Source organism: Bison bison, unplaced genomic scaffold (assembly GCF_000754665.1).
Source record: "Bison bison bison isolate TAMUID 2011002044 unplaced genomic scaffold, Bison_UMD1.0 scf7180017864376, whole genome shotgun sequence".
Taxonomy (NCBI): domain Eukaryota; kingdom Metazoa; phylum Chordata; class Mammalia; order Artiodactyla; family Bovidae; genus Bison; species Bison bison.
The window spans coordinates 7,648,544-7,656,493 of record NW_011494948.1 but is presented as its reverse complement, the minus strand read 5'-3'; positions in this window follow the sequence as shown (position 1 = coordinate 7,656,493).

The following is a 7,950-nucleotide window of genomic DNA, read 5'->3' as shown; positions in this document are numbered from 1 at the left end:
TGGAACCATATGAGAGTTTTGTTCTTTCAAGGCAAGTGAATGTTTCAAATCTCCCTTTTGCCCACCAGCCACATTGTAATTCATTAAGCCAATTGGGACAAGTACAATGTACTATGGGGGATAGGGAGATGGAGGACAAATACTGAAAACCATATTCCAAAGGATTGTGCTGTGTGCTTAGTCACCTCAGTCATATCCTAAGCTTTGTGACCCCATGGACTGTAGCTCACCAGGCTTCTCTGTCCATGGGACTCTTCAGGCAAGAATACTGGAGGGGGTTGCCATGCCCTCCCCCAGGGTATGTTCCCAACCCAGGGCTCCAATCCACTTCTCTTGCATTGGCAGGTGGGTTCCTTACCAGCAGTGCCACCTGGAAAACTAAAATCAAGACAGTTGATCCAAATAGTTGAGTATTCGAGGGCTAGCTTGACAACAGTAAAAGAGCCATACACACACACACACATACATGCAAAACAGGTCATGGAAACAAGAATGCTAACAAGTAGTGGTAAAGGAAGCAAACGAAGTTTATTTGAATGTATTGTAGATGTAATACAAGAATCTTAGAACCTTTTTCCATACATCTAGCATGTTTGGAGATGCATAAACCCTATTCTCTTCCCAGGTGGAACAGTGGTAAAGAATCCCCCTGCCAATGTAGGAGACACAAGAGATGCAGGTTCGATCCCTCAGTTGAGAAGATCACCTGGAGCAGGAAACACCAACCCACTCCAGTATTCTTGCCTGGAAAATTTCATGGACGGAGGAGCTTGGCAGGCTAAAGTCCCTGGGATAGCAAAGAGTTCAGACAGGACTGAGCATGCACACAGTACAAGCCCTATTCTACAGGGTGAGAAATGAGGCAATCAGCAGCAGCATTCTTAACTAGCTCCTTCTTCTCAACTCCCAGTAATAAATGAGATTTCTGAAGGGAAGGAAATTCTAGGGGCATCATCTCTCCAGGATATACTTGAAAAAAAAATTCTAAATTTTGCAGACATTATAGAAGAGCTGTTCATATCCAGACATCTTCATATTTGAATACTTCAGAAAAGGAGAAAAAGACTAAATCAACTTACATGTACATAGTCCACCAAATTTCCATGAACCTATGTGAGCAGAAAGTTGCCCCCAAACTGTGCAGAGTCTTTACTATTTCTTTTTTCTTTTCTATATTTTTTCTCCTTTGTTAAAAAAAAAAAGGAAACGGCATCAAGAAAAAATGTGCAGAAACTGTGTACCTATTCAATGTGCACAAACAGCAAATCACAAGGAAACCCAACTTCCAGTGTGCCAAACTCCACAGAACCCTGAAATAACTTCAGCTGAACTGTGAGGCAAAGGGTTTAGGTTGCTTTTAAGTTTAATGTTTAAGGAGTGTGAAAAGAAGGTAATAACATTGTGTGAAATATAATATTTTTTTTTTCAAATTACTTTTAAACTCTTTTTTATTTTAAATTATATGTACACTTTTATAAGCATGATTCTATCATTTTTGATAGATTTCAGGGACTTACCTGAGCTGTGGAACCTGAGGATTTTGCATATATCTGGAGTCCTTGTCCTTTAACTCACTGGGTGCCTCATAGAGCAAAGCAGCTGTATGCCTAACCAGCATTTCGATTGTTCCTTGTGTACCGCACAGTGGCCCTGAGAACCAGAGGACAGAAGAGGCCTCACAAACACTGCTGGGCCTTCCTGCCATGAGGAAGGAGCACTCTCTCCTACATGACAACAGAAGGCAAATTTCTGCTCACTGACCTCAGTTTTTTGTTAATACAATTGGTGCTATGCTCCCAAGTAAAGAATTAGCTCTGATATGAAATAAAAATTCCTCTTAAGATTGGGGCAACATTCAAAAAAAATGATGTGATTAAAAGGACAAGATTTCTTTCAATTCATGAAAAATATCCTCCTAAAATAACATTTGTACGGCCCAAAATGAAACTAATGATTCTAAGAAACAGAGCCCTCCTAGGGCTTGTTCCAATTCTTCTAAATGTAGAAGATATTACTTTAAATACAATTTGAGCACCCTGATTTCCCTGAAGGCAGCCATTGTCTTCCATCCCTTTAAATGCTGTGGGTCTTCTGTGTGAGTTTCCTTAACTTCGACAGGAAGCATCCTGCTGTAGGTCAGAGTTAGTTTTAAATCTGTTGAGTACCTATTAATGCATTGTGTGCTTTTTTGTATCTTGATTTTATTTAACATTCACAACCCTGAGATATACCTATTAATATCTCCATGTTTAAGGATAAGGACGCAAAATATCACAGAGGTTAAATAAAATGTTTAGAGACAAATTATATTTATTTCCATATTTTGTTGTTCTTGCTGTCATGACCTTTTGGTTTTTAATTGAAGTATAGTTAATTTATAATGTTTCAGGTATATAGGGAGTGATTCCCTTCATAGATATGTACATTCTTTTTCATTTTTTTCTTATAGGTTATTACAAAATATTGAGTATAGTTCTCTTTGCTGTACTGTAGTCCTTGGTTACCTATTTTATGCATGGTAGTTTGTATCTGCTAATCCCAAACTCATTTATCCCTTCTCCCTTTCCCCTCTGGTAACCATAAGTTTGTCTTCTATGTCTGTTGGTCTATTTCTGTTTTGTATATAAGTTCATTTGTATCATTTTTAAGTTAAAGGATTACCATTCGGACTCAGTTTTGTCTAGTTACACAGTCTATCAAATCTATTCTATTTTCATAAAATCCTGCCCCTAACAATGAATAATTCAGTGGAATTTTGCTAAGAACCGTGGAGCACAACTAACCTTGAGCAGTGGTAAATAAATTCAACATATAAATGTAGGAATAAAAAAATGAGAGACAGAGAGAGAGAAAATAGTAGAAACAGTTCAACTACAGACAAATTAGCCACCAGTACTGAGAGTCAGCCTCTAGGCTGTACACTTTACAAAGAAGAAAATAGAGCTTAAAGTATTGAAGATATATCCTTTTCTGGAATAATGGAGGTTTCTATAGCAAAAGACTGCATGTAGATGAATCTTTAGCAGAGCTTTGATTGGGTGGTGGTGAGTTCTGTGGTATTTCTCAACATTTTGTGCATAGCAATCACCTGGGATCTTGTTTACCTATAGATTCTGGCTCTGGGAGTCTGAAACAGACCCAGGATTCTGCATCTAACAAGCTCCCAAGTGATGCTGATGCTGCTGTGATCCAAGGACCACACACTGAGTAGCAAGCTGCCACTGCTAAGTCACTTCAGTCATGTCCGACTCTGTGTGACCCCATAGATGGCAGCCCACCAGGCTCCCCCGTCCCTGGGATTCTCCAGGCAAGAACACTGGAGTGGGTTGCCGTTTCCTTCTCCAATGCATGAAAGTGAAAGTGAAAGTGAAGTCACTCCGTCGTGTCTGACCTTCAGCGACCCCATGGACTGCAGTCTACCAAGCTCCTCCATCCATGGGATTTTCCAGGCAGGAGTACTGGAGTGGGGTGCCATCTCCTTCTCTGTGAGTAGCAAAGGTCTAGAGGAAATCGTTAACCAGGGCTTCAGAGAGAATAGTACTAGAAACCAAACTCCACCACTTAATCAGCATGTGAATTAACTGTTCATAACTCTAAACTGTTTCTTTGTCAGTAAAGTGGAAATTATGATAATATTAATTAACATTCTATGCCAGGCACTGTTATAATATTAACTCTTTTAATATTTACAATACTTTAATTTTACTATTCATGATGATGAAAATGTTATTATAGAAAGCTTAAATAATCTGCACCCAAGCCACGTGACTAAGTGGCCAGGAGTAAATTCATATCCACTCAGCTTAGCTCAGGAGTCCACTATTTGCAACCACACCTTAGTGGAACAAATATGGAAGTCCTGCCAGCAGGCATGTAAAATACCACATTTAGTGCCCAGTAATCTGAGTTCTACTTCCCTTCTCCTACAGCAAGTTTGGTTGTCCTTAAGCAGAATCTACTTACAACAGAAACTTTAGAGAATGATACCACTTTGTAAGATGCATTTTTCACGTTGATCTCTCTGGTGGACTTTCTTTAGCTGTAGAGAATCTGCAATGTTAGAGATCTGCATGAATTGCTACTGTTGACAGAAGGTGCTGTTTTGATCTCTCATCATTACTGGATCCATATGTTTCCCTTCTTTCTAAAGGTTCCAAAAAATTCTGCAATACATAGAAAATAGCATTTGCTACAGTTACGACTTTATATGTTGCCCTTAGAAGAATAAAGATCTAGCCTTATTAAATACAAAACAGTGGTAGCTTATTGAACAAAGATTTATCAAAGTCTTGTTTTGTAGAAAGCTTCCCTGATTTTTTAAAAATTTTCATTAAGGTTTTTATAAATTAAAAACTACCTCTTTTTAAAAGTGTAACTATTATGTTAAAACTAGAAACAATAGAAAAAGTACTTTGCATCCACTGCTTTGCATATAAACTTATCTATTATGAACAGACTTATATAGGAAATATGACTGAGTGAAAATGATATTATATACCATAATGACAGAATAGTTTGCTTCTAGAAGGAGCTTCAAATATTTCATATTCAAACTTTATTATTAATATATTCTAAAGTATGAAAGTTGTTTATCTTCTTGATGTCACTGCTAAAGAATGATGAGGCATTTTTGGTGGAGGGAACTTTCTGGAAACAGCTTATATTTCTGGAAATATTTCTCTCATATGATAGAATTGTTTCTTTTTTTCTTTTCTACAACAGGGCTGCTTCTTGCCACATCTGTCATTTGATAAAGCACACTTTGGCAATTCCCAATTTTTACAGTAAATGTGTTCTGGGTAAATGCTTATGTGGAGAAACAGATGATGATAACTAATTGTCTTTAGGGGAAAATATGAAAAATAATAAAGAATTTGTCTTTTAAGAGTATGCAATGTAGTGATGATCTAGAGATAAGTGATACCAGATTTATTACTTTATTTTTAATTAATTAATGTATTTGGTTGAACTGGGTCTACATGGCTGCACACAGGCTCTCTCTAGTTACAGTGATGGGGGTGTTACTGTTTGTTGCGGTGCACAGGCTTTTTATTGCCATGGCTTTTCTTGGTGCAGAGCACAGGCTCTGGGCACACAGGTTCCAATAGTAGTGGTGCAGGCATAGTAGTTGTGGTGCATGGGCTTTAATTGCTTTGAGGCTTGTGGAATTTGTTCAGACCAGGGATTGAAACTCCATCTCCTGTACCACCAGGAACATCCAAGGTTTTTTGTTTTTTTTTTTTTAATTTAAATTCTAATGATTAAACCAGCATGGTATAGATGAATGAGGGCAAGGATGTACAACAGAGAACCCAGAAATAAATTCAAAACCATACAGCAATTTAGAATGTAAAAGAGGGGCAACTGAATCCAGTTGATAATATCAATAATACTCAGTAAGTAGTGTTGAGACAATTATGTAGTCACTTGAAAACATAAACTGGATACATACAGGACACTTTACACCAACTGTAAATTTATTTATTTTTTCTTTATACATATATTCAAAGCTTTAATTATTTTCAAACTAGTGGTTATTGGTTTTTTTTGTTTTTAATTTTACAATATTGTATTGGTTTTGCTATACATTGACATGAATCTGCCACAGGTGAACATGTGTTCCCCATCCTGAACTCCACTCCCACTTCCCTCACTGTACCATCCCTCTGGGTCATCCTGGTACAACAGCCCCGAGCATCCTATGTCATGCATCGGACCTGGACTGGCAATTCATTTTACATATGATAATATACATGTTCAATGCCATTCTCCCAAATTATCCCAATCTTGCCCTCTCCCACGGAGTCCAAAAGACTGTTCTATACATCTGTGTCTCTTTTTTTGTCTCGCATACAGGGTTATCATTACCATCTTTCTTAATTCATATATATGCATTATTATACTGATTCAAATATATTCTTTTTAACGGCTGAGTAATACTCCATTGGGTAAATGTACCACAGCTTTCTTATCCATTCATCTGACGGACATCTAGGTTGCTTCGTTGTCCTGGCTATTATAAACAGTGCTGTGATGAACATTGGGGTACACGTGTCTCTTTCAATTCTGGTTTTCTCTGTGTGTATGCCCAGAGGTGGAATTGCTGGGTTGTATGGCAGTTCTATTTCCAGTTTTTTAAGGAATCTCCACACTGTTCTCCTTGGTGGCTGTATTAGTTTGCATTCCCACCAACAGTGTAAGAGGGTTCCCTTTTCTCCACACCCTCTCCAGCATTTATTGCTTATGGACTTTCGGATAGCAGCCATTCTGACTAGCTTGAAATGGTACCTCATTGTGGTTTTGATTTGCACTTCTGTGATAATGAGTGATGTTGAGCATCTTTTCATGTGTTTGTTAACCATCTGTATGTCTTCTTTGGAGAAATGTCTGTTTAGTTCTTTGGCCCATTTTTTCACTGGTCGTTTATTCTTCTGGAATTGAGCTGCAGGAGTTGCTTATATATTTTTGAGTTTAATTATTTGTCAGTTGCTTCGTTTGCTATTATTTTCCCCCTTTCTGAAGGCTGTCTTTTCACCTTGCTTATAGTTTCCTTTGTTGTGCAGAAGCTTTTAAGTTTAATTAGGTCCCATTTGTTTATTTTTGCTTTTATTTCCAATATTCTGGGAGGTGGGTCATAGAGGATCCTGCTGTGATTTATGTTTAGAGTGTTTTGCTTATGTTCTCCTCTAGGAGTTTTATAGTTTCTGGTCTTACATTTAGATCTTTAATCCACTTTGAGTTTATTTTTGTGTATGGTGTTAGAAAGTGTTCTAGTTTCAGTCTTTTACAAGTGGTTGACCAGTTTTCCCAGCACCACTTGTTAAAGAGATCGTCTTTAATCCATTGTATATTCTTGCCTCCTTTGTCGAAGATAAGGTGTCCATATGTGCATGGATTTATCTCTGGGCTTTCTATTTTGTTCCGTTGATCTATATTTCTGTCTTTGTGCCAGTACCATACTGTCTTGATGACAGTGGCTTTGTAGTAGAGCCTGAAGTCAGGCAGGTTGATTCCTTCAGTTCCATTTTTCTTTCTCAAGATTGTTTTGGCTATTTGAGGTTTTTTGTATTTCCACAAATTGTGAAATTATTTGTTCTAGCTCTATGAAAAATACCGTTGGTAGCTTGATAGGGGGATTGCATTGAATCTATAGATTGCTTTGGGTAGTATACTCATTTTCACTATATTGATTCTTCTGATCCATGAACACGGTATATTTCTCCATCTATTAGTGTCCTCTTTGATTTCTTTCACCAGAGTTTTATAGTTTTCTATATATAGGCCCTTTGTTTCTTTACGTAGATATATTCCTAAGTATTTTATTCTTTTTGTTGCAATGGTGAATGGAATTGTTTCCTTAATTTCTCTTTCTATTTTCTCATTATTAGTGTATAGGAATGCAAGGGATTTCTGTGTGTTGATTTTATATCCTGCCACTTTACTATATTCATTGATTAACTCTAGTAATTTTCTGGTGGCGTCTTTAGGGTTTTCTATGTAGAGGATCATGTCATCTACAAACAGTGAGTGTTTTACTTCTTCTTTTCCAATTTGGATTCTTTTATTTCTTTTTCTGCTCTGATTGCTGTGGCCAAAACTTCCAAAACTATGTTGAATAGTAGTGGTGAGAGTGGGCACCCTTGTCTTGTTCCTGACTTTAGGGAAATGCTTTCAATTTTTCACTATTGAGGACATAATGTTTGCTGTGGGTTTGTCATATATAGCTTTTATTATGTTAAGGTATGTTCCTTCTATGCCTGCTTTCTGGAGGGTTTTTATCATAAATGAATGTTGAATTTTGTCAAAGGCTTTCTCTGCATCTATTGAGATAATCATATGGCTTGTATTTTTCAATTTGTTAATGTGGTGTATTACATTGATTGATTTGCGGATATTGAAGAATCCTTGCATCCTTGGGATAAAGCCCACTTGGTCATGATGTATGATCTT